Source organism: Scomber scombrus, chromosome 17, assembly GCF_963691925.1.
Source record: "Scomber scombrus chromosome 17, fScoSco1.1, whole genome shotgun sequence".
Taxonomy (NCBI): domain Eukaryota; kingdom Metazoa; phylum Chordata; class Actinopteri; order Scombriformes; family Scombridae; genus Scomber; species Scomber scombrus.
Genome location: NC_084986.1, coordinates 2,884,300 through 2,898,184, shown reverse-complemented (window position 1 = coordinate 2,898,184; position 13,885 = coordinate 2,884,300). Strand labels below are relative to the sequence as shown.

The 13,885-nt window shown below is 40.5% G+C and overlaps 2 long non-coding RNA genes across 2 annotated transcripts; both read right to left on the bottom strand.

The window, feature by feature from the left end:
- Positions 1–33: 33 nt before the first annotated feature.
- On the bottom strand, positions 34–1,151 carry LOC133997420 (uncharacterized). Its single transcript, XR_009927294.1, has 3 exons — positions 1,112–1,151; positions 958–1,002; positions 34–122 (listed from the first exon to the last, which is right to left on the bottom strand). It is a non-coding gene; the product is annotated as an uncharacterized LOC133997420 (long non-coding RNA).
- Positions 1,152–10,869: 9,718 nt separating this feature from the next.
- Positions 10,870–13,882, bottom strand: LOC133997312 (uncharacterized). The gene is made up of 3 exons (XR_009927291.1): positions 13,866–13,882; positions 13,071–13,205; positions 10,870–10,924 (listed from the first exon to the last, which is right to left on the bottom strand). It is a non-coding gene; the product is annotated as an uncharacterized LOC133997312 (long non-coding RNA).
- Positions 13,883–13,885: the final 3 nt, after the last annotated feature.

Below are 13,885 nucleotides of genomic sequence, written 5' to 3'. Positions count from 1 at the left end.
TGATCCAGGTGCAGATTTGGCAGGTTTCTCCTCTTTGGCCGCTAAGGTCACGTTCGCCCTCTTCACGGATTCCAGCTTCGACCTCAGTCTGCTGGCCTGTGGACGGGCTTCAGGTTCTGGTTCTGGATCATAAATGACATGAGAAAGTGAGGAAAGTGAGGGGGAAAAACACTTAAAACATAATAATATCCTCCTGTTGTCCTCGAGTCAAGGAAGGAAGGGAGGAAGAAGGGAGGAAGGAAAGAAAGGAAGGAAGGGAAGAAGAAGGAAGGAAAGGAGGGAGGGAGGGAGGAAGAAGGAAGGAAAGGAGAGAGGAAGGAAGGAATGGTAGAAGAAGGAAGGAGGGAAGAAGGAGGGAAGGAAGGAAGGAAGGAAGGAAGGAAGGAAGGAAGGAAGGAAGGAAGGAAGGAAGGAAGGAAGGAAGGAAGGAAAGGAGGGAGGAAGGAAGGAAGGAAAGGAGGAAGAAGGAAGGAAAGGAGGGAGGGAGGAAGGAAAAAGGAGGGAGGGAGGGAGGATGGAAGGGAGGAAGAAGGAAGGAAAGGAGGGAGGGGGAAAGAAGAAGGAAGGAAAGGAGGGAGGGAAGAAGGAGGGAAGGAAGGAAGGAAAGGAGGGAGGAAGGAAGGAAGGAAGGAAAGGAGGGAGGGAGGGAGTGAGGGAGAAAGGAAAAGAGGAAGGAAGGAAGGAAGGAAGGGAAGGAGGAAAGAGAGGAAGGAAAGAAAAAGAGAAGGAGGGAGGAAGGACAGATGGAAGGAAGGAAGGGAGGAAAGAAGGAACAGTCAAAACAGACAGGGTCAATTTGACCCGGGAGGACGACAGGAGGGTTAAAATATACAACTTGAGTCAAATTCTGATTTAGCATCTGTTCAAACAGCAAAGTGACACACTGGACTAAAACCAGCTGATTAAAACCAAACGTTAAATTTAATTTTAATGAACTCGTCCTGAATTAGTTTTTACCTTTCTTGGCTGCAGAGGCCTCAGCTTTACTCTTCACAGGAGACTCTTTTCAGAAGAGTAAAAACATTTCATTTCCAATTATTTCTCAAATCACCGAGAAAAGAATGATGATTGACTTCATGCAGATTAACCAACGTCAGCGTGAGTGTTTTACCTGATTTCCTTTTCTGTCTCGCAGCTGCAGGTTCTGATATAATGAAGAGAGAGAGAGTTGTGATTAGAGGTCTGAATCATTTGTTTTCTTGGCTTATTCTCTGCTGCTTTACACAAAAAGAGGGAGAGTCTTTGACATGACTTTAACACACACTGGATTAATGATGCTTTTACCTTTTTTAGGAGCTGCTGCAGTTTTGGTTTTCTCTTTTACAGACACCTCTGCAAAAAAAAACATGAAAGATATGAAAGAAATTAACATCAAATTAGTTCTCTATGATGTATAAACTTCAATATTCAACCAAAATACTGATTACCTTTCTTAGCCACTGCAGGACTTTTGGTTTTCTCTTTTTTTGCTGCTGGCTCTGTAACATAACAAATACATAATAAGCACAATATACATTTAAATAAATCCCTCCTTACTCCTTTGCTTCCTTCCTTCCTTCCTTCCTTTCTTCCTTCCTTCCTTCCTTCCTTCCTTCCTTCCTTCCTTCCTTCCTTCCTTCCTTCCTTCCTCCCTCCCTCCTTACTCCTTTCCTTCCTTTCTCCTTCCTTCCTTCCTTCCTTCCTTCCTTCCTTCCTTCCTCCTTTCCTTCCCTTCCTCCCTCCCTCCTTACTCCTTTCCTTCCTTCCTTCCTTGCTTCCTTCCTTCCTTCCTTCCTTCCTTCCTTCCTTCCTTCCTCCTTTCCTTCCCTTCCCTTCCCTTCCTCCCTCCCTCCTTACTCCTTTCCTTCCTTCCTTCCTTCCTTCCTTCCTTCCTCCCTCCCTCCTTACTCCTTTCCTTCCTTTCTCCCTCCTTACTCCTTTCCTTCCTTCCTTCCTTCCTTCCTTCCTTCCTTCTTCCTTTCCTTCCTCCCTCCCTCCTTACTCCTTTCCGTCCTTCCTTCCTTCCTTCCTTCCTCCCTCCCTCCTTACTCCTTTCCTTCCTTTCTCCCTCCTTACTCCTTTCCTTCCTTCCTTCCTTCCTTCCTTCCTTCCTCCTTTCCTTCCTCCCTCCCTCCTTACTCATTTCCTTCCTTCCTTCCTTCCTCCCTTCCTTCCTCCCTCCTTACTCCTTTCCTTCCTTCCTTCCTTCTTCCCTCCCTCCCTCCTTACTCCTTTCATTCCTTCCTTCCTTCCTTCCTTTCTCCCTCCTTACTCCTTTCCTTCCTTCCTTCCTTCCTTCCTTCCTCCCTCCTTACTCCTTTCCTTCCTTCCTTCCTTCCTTCCTTCCCTCCTTACTCCTTTCCTTCCTTCCTTCCTTCCTTCTTCCCTCCCTCCCTCCCTCCTTACTCCTTTGTAAATGAATATTCATCAAGATAAACATCTAGATTCGGGGTGAGTTAAACTGTTATTCATATAATATCTTGCTAACATACGTATATCAGCCTGTATATTCATAGCAAAGCTGCTGTCTGTATCATTTCTAACAGTCCTCGAGTGTAACAGCATTGAAAACATCGAATTACTGAGCTGTAAACATGAATTACCTTTCTTTGTTCTCTCCTTGGCCGCCGCTGCCTCTAAGGGGATAATTGGAGGAAAATGGCCATGCAGAGTTAATTTTCCATAATGAAAGCATTTGTGAAGCACATTGTGTCATATTTACATCAGTGTTTAATGCAGCAGCTGTTTGTTATGAGGAATATTTCAATTAAGTGACAAATAAAGCATTTATTGTGAATGTGGAGAAGCGTGTTAGCAGAGTGTACCTTTATCTGTATCAGCAGTCTTGGCTTTCTTCTTTGCAGCTGGAAAAATACCAAATGTAAATATTAATATTCATTCACATTCTCTCATTCTTCACATTCGTCCTCCCGGGTCAAATTGACCCCGTCTGTTTTGACTGTTCCTTCTTTCCTTCTTTCCTTCCTTCCTTCCGTCTGTCTTCCCTCCTTCCTTCTTTCCTTCCACTCTCTTTCCTCCCTTCCTTCTTTCCTTCCTCCATTCCCCTTTCTTCCTTCCTTCCTTCTTTCCTCCGTCCTTCCTTCCTTCCTTACTTTCCTTCCTTCTTTTCTTTCCTCCCTTCCTTCCTCCCTCCTTTCCTTCCTTCTTTCCTTCCCTCCTTCCTTCTTCCCTCCTTTCCTTCCTTCTTCCTTCCTCCCTCCCTCCTTTCATTCCTTCTTCCTCCCTCCCTTCCTTCCTTCCTTTCCTTCCTCCCTTCCTTCTTTTCTTTCCGCCCTTCCTCCCTCCTTTCCTTCCTTTTTCCTCCCTTCTTTCCTTCCTCCCTCCCTCCTTTCATTCCTTCTTCCTCCCTCCCTTCCTTCCTTCCTTTCCTTCCTCCCTTCCTTCTTTTCTTTCTTCCCTTCCTCCCTCCTTTCCTTCCTTTTTCCTCCCTTCTTTCCTTCCTTGTTCCTCCCTCCCATCCTTCCTTCCTTGACTCGAGGACAACAGGAGGGTTAAAGAAATTGAATTATTGTTCACTAATAATCAGGAGTTTTCATAATTAGTCTGTTTCTACTTTACTTCGTGGATGCAGCTTTCACTTCTTCTTCTTTAACAGTTTATGATTCTTTAAAAAATACAAGTTTAGGTAAGAATGAAAGAAATGAAGTTATAATAAAAAAAATCATACTTTTAGTTTTTTAATTTACTTTTCTTTATTCTTAATCTTATCTCTCATTTACAGTCTGAAGCTATGAGATGTAGATATATGATGTCTGAATTGTAAAGTTGTCCACATTGTTTCAATAGTGTTATAAGAAATTAAAAAGAAATAATCACGATAACTATCTATATCATAGACTGTATATAAAATGGACGTAACATCCGTGACGTCACCCATTGGTTTGTGGACTGCTGCTCGGAGGCCAATAGTATCGGATCTGGGCAGCGCCATCTTGAAAATTTCAGGTGCATGCTGGGAAAAATAAAAACAGGGATTCTACTTATATGGGCATCAGGAGGAGCATGAGGCGCCCTCCTGAACCTGTGAACCAATCAACCTGTCAATCACGACGTAGCCACGCCCTAATGCATACCCTGCTTTATCGTCACATATAAAATCAGGGAGGCCAAAATGTCCCAAATGAACATCATACTGCATTGAAGAAGGCTTTAAACTAGCGATTGAGACCATAAACACATTTTGAAAACGTGAAAAATGTTTACTGAGGTTAGAAATCAATCAATCAATCATATCAATTCTCTGGTGAATTCTCCATTGACTTGTATAGAGACGGAAGTCCTTTTGACACCAAAACGGTCGCCCCCTGGTGGCCTTTTGATAGAATGCAGTTTTAAGTTACTTCCGCGTTGGCTTCATTTCAGAGGACCGAAACTCCCTGCCTGTTCTATATGCATAAAATCTAATCAGGATACAAACAACAGGAGAGAAGTGAAGTTTATTGTCTGTGAAATGTGTCTGTACAGAGCGTCTGAATCCCTCCTAAACTTCTGTGAATTTATCACTGTCGACCTTCGTATTAGAAAAACCTCTCATGCGTGGGAACATTTTTTCAGGCATAAAATCAACTAGAAGTCTGGTTCATCGTTTTTCTCTGCAGTCTGATCACAAAAATCTGCTAAAAGCCTCTTTGTTTTGTAATGTCCTTGCTGAGGTGCTCACATGCCTAAAAAATAGTCTCAGCTTTTGCATCTGCTGGATGATGTAATGAATAATGTTGTTAATTGACAGGAATTATATAATTGAGCTTTTTAAATGTCATATAACTTTACATGTCTTGCATAATGGAAATGTACTAATGCATTTATTAACCCTCCTGTTGTCCTCGAGCCAAGGAAAGAAGGAAAGATGGAAGGATGGAAGGAAATACGGAAGGATAGAATGAAAGACAAAAGGATGGAAGGAAGGAATGATGGAAGGGAGGAAGAAGGAAGGAAAGGAGGGAGGAAGAAGGAAGGAAGGAAAGATGGAAGGAAGGAAGGAAGGAAGGGAGGAAGAAGGAAGGATGGAAGGAAGGAAGGAAGGAAGGAAGGAAGGAAGGAAGGAAGGAAGGAAGGAAGGAAGGGAGGAAGGAAGGAAGGAAGGAAGGAAGGAAGGAAGGAAGGAAGGAAGGAAGGAAGGAAGGAAGGAAGGAAGGAAGGAAGGAAGGAAGGAATGATGGATGGAAGGGAGGAAGAAGGAAGGAAAGGAGGTTTAGAATATGTACTTATGGTGGTGAACTTTTGTGTTATGGATGCTTAGTTTAACATATCAATACTATGTTATAAATAGCTGCTACTTTAGGAGGGGACATTTTCAATCCAATTGGATTTTCAGATACATTTGGCCAAATACATCAGAGTATCATCTGTGAAAAAAATCTACTTTTAATTCTCAAATAAACATCACAGAAGTACACATTCTAAGTATTGTATTTTCACTTTATTTTATCTTATGGTTTTTATTATAATTATCATGTAGTGGGTTTTATTTCTCAACTTATGTACATTTACATCTTGTAATCGTATGTCTTTTTCTATGTGAAGTACTCGGTGCATGCTACATTTTTTTTTTGTAGGAAAGGTGCAAATGCAAATAAAATAATTTGTAATATTAGTAGTCCCCAGCCAGCATGTCCATGTGGGCTCCATAAGGGTTACATTTGGGCTGCAATATGGGTCCCAAGTTGGTTTGTCCACAGTTTCCAAGGTGGACCCACCTGTGTTTGCCCATGTGGGCTTCAAGTGGGTTCTGACAGGGTTTCAGGTGAGGCCCAACTGGGTGAGATCCATGTAGGCCCCATATGTTTGCCCATATGGGGTCTAAGTAGGATCAGAATGGACCTTAAATTGGGCCCGTGTAGCCAGCCCACATGGGCTTCACATGTGGGGCCCATGTTTCTGAAATTGGGCCCATACCATTTGCTCTGTTAATGCCCGCTTAGCCCACTTACATCCCTTATGGGACTCATACAGTCAGCCCACATGGGCTTCACATGTAGCCCACATTTAACCCATGTGGGGCCCATATGGACATGCTGGCTGGGTACTAGTAATAGTAGTAATAGTAGTAATAGTAGTATTAGTATTAGCATTATTACTCTTCCTCACCCTTCACTGGAGCTGCAGCCGGCTGAGCTTCTGCAACTGGAGTCTTGACCTCAGGCTCAACTGGAGGCTCCTTTTCTGTAACCTCTGGCTGGACTGGTGGGTTTGGTTCCACTGGCTGCACTTGTTCAACTGGTTGGACTGGTTGGACTGGTGGAACAGGCTGTACTGGTGGAACAGGCTGTAGTGGATCTAGCGGGGGCTGCATCATTGGCTGCATCATTGGCTGCATCATTGGCTGTTGGTACGGCTGATATTGTGCATAGAACTGCTGCATCATCTGAGGATGCATTGGTGGAGCGCCAGGATGGACAGGGTGGGCGGTCAGAACCGGAGCAGAGGGACCTGAAAAAATGAGAATATAAAATATGATCAATATATTAATATTGATCATATTTAAGAGATATCTGTCATGCCTGCAGCTGATAGGACAACAGTGTGAATACCTTTCATTGTGGGAGGAGGATACGGGTTGTCTGTGACTATGTGATGAACTGGAAGATAAAAAATGTGAATTTGACATTTCAGCCGGTTGACATTTGGAGGTAAATTGAAGAGATGCACTTATTTGTAGGAGGCTGCCATCTCTAGAGTTGTAAAATCAGATATTTAATCCCTTTTCTACTTACCGTACCAGCCGGGAGGAGACGGGCAGTAGACTGGTGCAGGTCTGCAGGGACCAACTGAAACAAACAAAACAAAATATGTTTACATTAGTGGGTGGTGGTGTCATCAAAATGTGCTTTGTGCAATTATGTAAAAAACAAATCTGTCCCTCCAGCTTTCCACACAAAATAAATACATTCAAATATATATATATATTTCATATTAAGTCATGCATTTGATTTTATTGCGCTATTTATACAAAGATATGTGTTATACCATCTTGTTCAGATTCTGGGACCTCTGCTGGTTTCGGTTTCTCGGTCTCTGTCAATGAAAATGACAAGATGATAAAACAACAGTTGTCTTCACATTATTTACCTTTATTTATTTTTTTGGACTCTTTTCACAGAATGAGCTTGAATCACTCACCTGTTTTGGGAGTCTTGGTCTTTTCCTGTTTCTTGACTTTTTTTAAAATCAGATTTTGAAAAAGAAAACAACATTAAACTTCATTAAAACTGGGACAGAAATTGTGAAAAAGTTTGACTGATGTGTCCACTCAAACAACTGATCTGAAACTTCTTAAACAGCCAGTTTGTTATTTTTTATATGATTATTTTGTTACTCTCTTTGCAAATTTAAGCTTAATTGAAGACCATTATACACCTGGGGAACCTCTGAACATAGCAGGGATTTTCCTGATCTTCTTCATTCTTGAGTCCAGAGGTGCAATCCTGGGAAGAGCTGCTTACAACATAAACACATATTTTAATAAATACATTTAACTTTCAAGTCAAAGAGTGTATAAAGATGAAATGGTGTTGAAATGTTGCAGTGTTACCTAGACGCTTTGGCTTGTCCTCTGTCTTCACAGCTTCGTGATCTTAAAATCAAATATTAAAGTTAAAAGAATAGGCACATATAAGTTGAAGGAACTTAACTCAGCTGTGCCTCATAATGCTATCACTGTTTTTACATTATTGTTTTAGAAGTTTAGAGACTTTTCTGCCTCTAAAGTGAAACTTTCTCTCAATCCGACCCCCAGTCTGCTCCATTATTCACCGACTAGCCTTTCTTGTAAAATCTCCTGCTAAAAAAACACATTTAACCCTCCTGTTGTCCTCGAGTCAAGGAAGGAAGGAAGGAAAGGAGGAGGAAAGGAAGGAAGGAAGGAAGGAAGGAAAGGAGGAGGAAAGGAAGGAAGGAAGGAAGGAAGGAAGGAAGGAAGGAAGGAAGGGTCCTCCCTTCCTTCTAAGGGAAAGAAGGGAGGAAGGAATGAGGGAGGAAAAGAGGGAGAAAAGAAGGAAGGAAGGAAGGGAGGAAGAAGGAAGGGAGGAAGGAAGAAGAAAGGAAGGAGGGAGGGAAGGAAGGAAGGAAGGAAGGAAGGAAGGAAGGAAGGAAGAAAGGAAGGAAGGAAGGAAGGAAGGAAGGAAGGAAGGAAAGGAGGGAGGAAGGAAGGGAGGAAAGGAAAGGAAAGGAAAGAAGGAAGGAAAGGAAGGGAGGGAGGAAGGAAGGTAGGAGGGAGGGAGGGAGAAAGGAACAGAGGAAGGCAGGAAGGAAGAAAGAAAGGAAAGAACGACAGAGGAAAGAAGGAAAGGAGGAAGGTAGGGGGAGGAAAGAAAGTGAGAAGGAGGGAGGGAGGGAAGAAGGAAGAAAGGAGGGACGGAAAGAAGGAGGAAAAGAAGGAAAGAAGGAGGGAGGGAGGAAGGAAGGACAGAAGGAAGGAAGAAAGGGGGATGGAGGAAGGAAAGAAGGAGGAAGGAAGGAAGGACAGACGGAAGACAGGAAGGGAAGAAAGAAGGAACAGTCAAAACAGACGGGGTCAATTTTACCCGGGAGGACGACACGAAGGTTAAATAAATATATACTTTAAAAAAAACACACAATACTAAATCTTAAAATAGTGATTATTTTCTGCTGGCCTTAAAGAGAATCAGTGAAAAAAGTGACGTCTAAACACTTTAATAAGAAGAGCTGATTACTTTTTCCATTGTTGCTGCTTTCTAATAGCCTTGCAGCCACATGCTGTGTGTATAATTACTCCACTTATTAATAATCAGTTCATTTTTTGTATCATTACCTTTTTTCCTTCTCACAGCTGAAACCCTCCTGGGAGCTTCTGCAGACACAGAAACACGAACATCACACAGGCTGAACAGGATGTATCATATAAATCTACATTTATCACAGCAAATAAGCTCAGAAAATGCAGATATGAAACTGAATTTAAAACATAATTTTAGGGCAAAAACATCAATCTTGATCCATGTCTACCTTGTCTTTACCCAATGAATCTGAATGAAACATGTTGAAAACCAAGTCTTTCATGTTCTTCTCTTGGTTTCTTTATTTATGCATCAAGACGTGCAGTGAAAGATAAAACTCGCCTCATAGCTGCAACATTTGATCTTGACTCTAATATGTGATGTGTTTGCTGTTAGAGAGTTTCATAATAACATAATAATCAATGTCAGCTCATGTCTGTGGACTAACTGGACGTAATTTAAGAGAGAAGATACTGAAAATGACACAATCAATTAACTAAAATATGCATTTACCCGATTTTCTTGATTTTTCGTGATTTGTGATCATAATGTTGTGATTTTCTATGAATGCAAATTGTCCAAAAAAATGCTCAATCAAATGCTACTGATTAACATACATTTGCTTTTATGTGATGTCATCTGTTTATTCTTTTTATCGTCTTTTAATCTTTTTATCACCCTCTAATTGTTTTTAATTGTCTTCTTCTGTCATCTTCTTCATGCTTTCTGTGTTGCTAAATAAATAAAGTTATTCTGATCCTTCTCATTGCTATTATTAAATTAACTGAAATTAACTGAAAAGATCATTTAATTAATTAGTTTAATTTGCATTGCAGTTGGTTCATTCATGAGTTAAGCGTGGTATAAATTCCGCCACCAGGTGGTGCTGTAGAGTCTGTTCAGTGTTGTAGACAGCATGAGAGTAGCAGCTACTTTATTTCATAGACATACTGTATATACGTATATGTTTATGGTTTATTTAAGTAAACATACTGGTCAACTGTAGCTAGACTTTATCACTTCCGCATCATTTTTGGTATTTGATACTTTCCCTTTCTATGAAGATTGTATTACTATTGCTATTTTGCTATTTTATTATGTATAGTTTATTCTTTATATTTTGCTATTTTATTATGCATCGTTTTTTTTTATTAAATATTCTTATTCTTTATATCCTTATACTATATGTTATTATCGTCACTATGTCTGTGTAATGCTGCTGCTACACTGTAATTTCCCAGCTTGGGATCAATAAAGTATATCTATCTATCTATCTATCTATCTATCTATCTATCTATCTATCTATCTATCTATCTATCTATCTATCTATCTATCTATCTATCTATCTATCTATCTATCTATCTATCTATCTATCTATCTATCTATCTATCTATTTGCGCTAGTGAAAGTGTTTCACGCTTTGTAATGTTGTTTTGCACTTCCTGGCCACCGTATATAAAATGCCTAAAAGTCATAAATAGTGTAAAAGAATCATAAAAATAGATATTTTATCTAATTTTCTTGTTAAAACATCCACTTGTCTGCCTGTTGAATGACTTCAATAATGACTTTCTTACATTGTCTCATTGCCTGTGAACCACTTTTTATTTCTATTCTTATAAAATAACAGATTTCTCCCGTCTTTCAAAAGCTGAATAGAAATGTGCTCAAGCCAAACAAGCCAATATAAAACAAGCTTTACTTTGATTACAGTATTGATTGTAGTGCTGTATGAGATGTGACTTTATAACTTGTGCCAATCAAAGGACACCATTAAAAGTAAAAAGCAACAATATTTCCTAATTTTTCATACAATAAAAAACATATGTACAAACCTTTTTTCTCTGCCGTCTTCACCGTAGATTCTGTGGTGTGTTTCGGCAGCGTGCAGGGACAAACTGAAACCAGGAAGTACAGAGACGTTAGCTTATTATAACATATATGATAAAGCATTAAAGCAGGAAGTGTCTTCTCTCTCTGACCTGTGGCTTCACTCTTCGGTGCTTCCTCCTCAGGTTCAGGCACAGGTTTGATCACATCCACCTTCGCCTTTTCCTCATCGTCGTCATCTTCGTCATCATGTTCCTCGTCTTTTTTGTCTTCGGGTTCGTCTATAGATTTCTGGGGTTCAGCTGTCGGCTCTTCATCCTCCTCTTCATCCATATGAGCAGCAGCATGACTGGTAAGAACTAATGGAGGAAGCAACAAATGGTGGAAGCATTAATTTGTATTAACCCTCCTGTTGTCCTCAAGTCAAGGAAGGAAGGAAGGGAGGGAGGAAGAAGGAAGGAAGTGAGGGAGGGAGGGAGGAAGGAAGGGAGGAAGGGAGGAAGAAGGAAGGAAGGAAGGAAGGAAGGAAGGAAGGAAGGAAGGAAGGAATGAAGGAAGGAAGGGAGAGAGGAAGGAAGGAATGGAGGGAAGGAAAGCAGGGTGGAAGGAAGGAAGGGAGAGAGAGAGGAAGGAAGGAAAGGAGGGAAGGAAGGAAAGGAGGGAAGGAAGGAAAGGAGGGAGGAAGGAAAGGAGGGAGGAAGGAAGGGAGGAGGGAGGGAGGAAAGAAGGAAGGAGGGAGGGAGGGAGAAAGGAAGGGAGGAAGGAAGGAAGGAAGGAAGGAAGGAGCGGGAGGAAGGAAGGAAGGGAGGGAGAAAGGAAGGAAGGAAGGGAGGAAAGGAGGGAGGAAGGAAGGTAGGAGGGAGGGAGGAAGGAAGGAAGGGAGGAAGGAAGGGAGAGAGAAAGGAAGGAAAGGAGGAAGGAAGGAGGGAAGGAAGGAGAGAAAGGAAGGATGGAAGGTAGGAAGAAGGAAGGAAAGGAAGGAAGGAAAGGAGGGAGGAAGGAAGGGAGGGAGGAAGGAACAGTCCAAACAGACGGGGTCAATTTTGACCCGGGAATATGACACGAAGGTTAATTTATAAGGTGACTGATTAGAGACACATCAGAAATGTTGATTTATTGTAAATGATTTAATGGTTGACAGCAGGAAGATCACCAACCACACTGTAGAAGGTAATATGGGTCCAAATAAATTCAGCCAAAACCTGATTCAACACGAATCTATCAAGGTAGTTCTGTGCTGCTCTTTTGTGCTTTAAACTTTTTGAAATAGGGTTTGACAGTGAAAAAGAAACCTTGGAAGTAATTTGCTGTTTATTGTGAAATAACCTGAGATAGACCTCAATTTTCTTTGAAGGATTTTATACAATATTTTTACCATTTTAAACCCTGAAAGTACTGATGAATGGTAGTTTTCATTGTCCAGCTTAAAATGTATTTTATTTTGTTGGGTAACAACCAGGTCGGGAGCTCCGGTCCTCTGAAATGATGCCAACGCGGAAGTAACTTAAAACTGCATTCTATCAAAAGGCCACCAGGGGGCGACCGTTTTGGTGTCAAAAGGACTTCCGTCTCTATACAAGTCAATGGAGAATTCACCAACTTCTCACTTGATTTCTAACCTCAGTAAACGTTTTCAAAATGTGTTTATGGTCTCAATCGCTAGTTTAAAGCCTTCTTCAATGCAGTATGATGTTCATTTGGGACATTTTGGCCTCCCTGATTTTATATTTGACGATAAAGCAGGGTATGCATTAGGGCGTGGCTACGTCGTGATTGACAGGTTGATTGGTTGACAGGTTCAGGAGGGCGCCTCATGCTCCTCCTGATGCCCATATAAGTAGAATCCCTGTTTTTATATTTCCCAGCATGCACCTGAAATGTTCAAGATGGCGCTGCTCAGATCCGAAACTATTCGCTTCCGAGCAGCAGTCCACAAACCAATGGGTGACGTCACGGATGTTACGTCCATTTTATATACAGTCTATGGTAACAACTATATTATTATATGTACACAATGAATTTAATCTTATTTCATCTTATTAACCCTTTACATACACATTACAAATGTGACCCATTTTTACATCTGAGAGCTGTAAAATACTTTTTATTTTAGCCTGAAATTTGATGACTTCCCCTTATGTGACCCAGAATATACAAAAAATGAAATATATTTGACTCATAGATCTTGTTGTACTTCAATGGCTTGTATTTGACCAAAGAGAAATAAGGCAAATTCTTCACATTTAATATAATTTGTTGAAATAGTTATCATGTTTTATGTAACATTATATAGTGTTTTTTATATAGTTTTTTATCATAAAAACTAAAGACTAAACTCTCTCTGCTCTCTGAAAGCTTCACTAAGGATCAATCATGTTTATCTGACTGATGAGCTCGTTATGAATGATTTGTGGGTCAGAAGTTTAATTATGTGAGGAAATACTGTGATGGTTAAAAGTATGCACCACTGGATCTAACAGTGTGACGCGTCTCCGTGATGCTCACCACTATCTTCATCTTCAGCCTCTTCAGTCTGCTCCTCTTCATCAGTCTGTCTGATCTCCTCCTCCTCGTCTTCCTCTGTGTCTGCTTCAGTCTCTGCTGCCTCCTGCTGGACGGTGAAGGCGGCTGCAGTGGAGGCTGCAGACACATTATATACACAGTCAGGAAATGACAGCAGGGTTCAATCACACAACATTTTTATGTGTTGTGATTTTTTTTTGGGATACAAAAGCTGGACTCGTGTTTTTAAAGAAGACAACAAAACACAATTTAGTTTAATTTTATGTAATTTTGTGAGTTTTAAATCCTTTTCTCCTTCTTAGAACATATCGCTTTAATATTGATACAATACTGATACTCATTCTTTCTTTCTTTCTTTCTTTCTTTCTTTCTTCATCTTAGTCCTTCTTTCTTTCTTTCTCTCTGTCTTTCTTTTCTTTCTTTCTTTCTTCATCTTACTCCTTCTTTCTTACTTACTTTCTTTCTATCTTTCTTTCTTTCTTTCCTTATTTTCCTCATTTTCCTCATCTTACTCCTCCTTTTTCTTTCTTTCTTTCCTCATCTTACTCCTTCATTCTTTCTGTCTTTCTTTCTTTCTTTCTTTTTTCATCTTACTCCTTTCTTTCTTTCTTTCTTTCTTTCTTTCTTTCTTTCTTTCTTTATTTCCTCATCTTACTCCTTCTTTCTTTCTTTCTTTCTTTCTTTCTTTCTGTCTTTCTTTCTTTCTTTCGTTGGATTTTGTGCTACATCACTTTACATTGAAAGCACATTTGAAGGAGATCAGTTCTTTCACTTTACCTGTTAGCAAGACGTCTTCA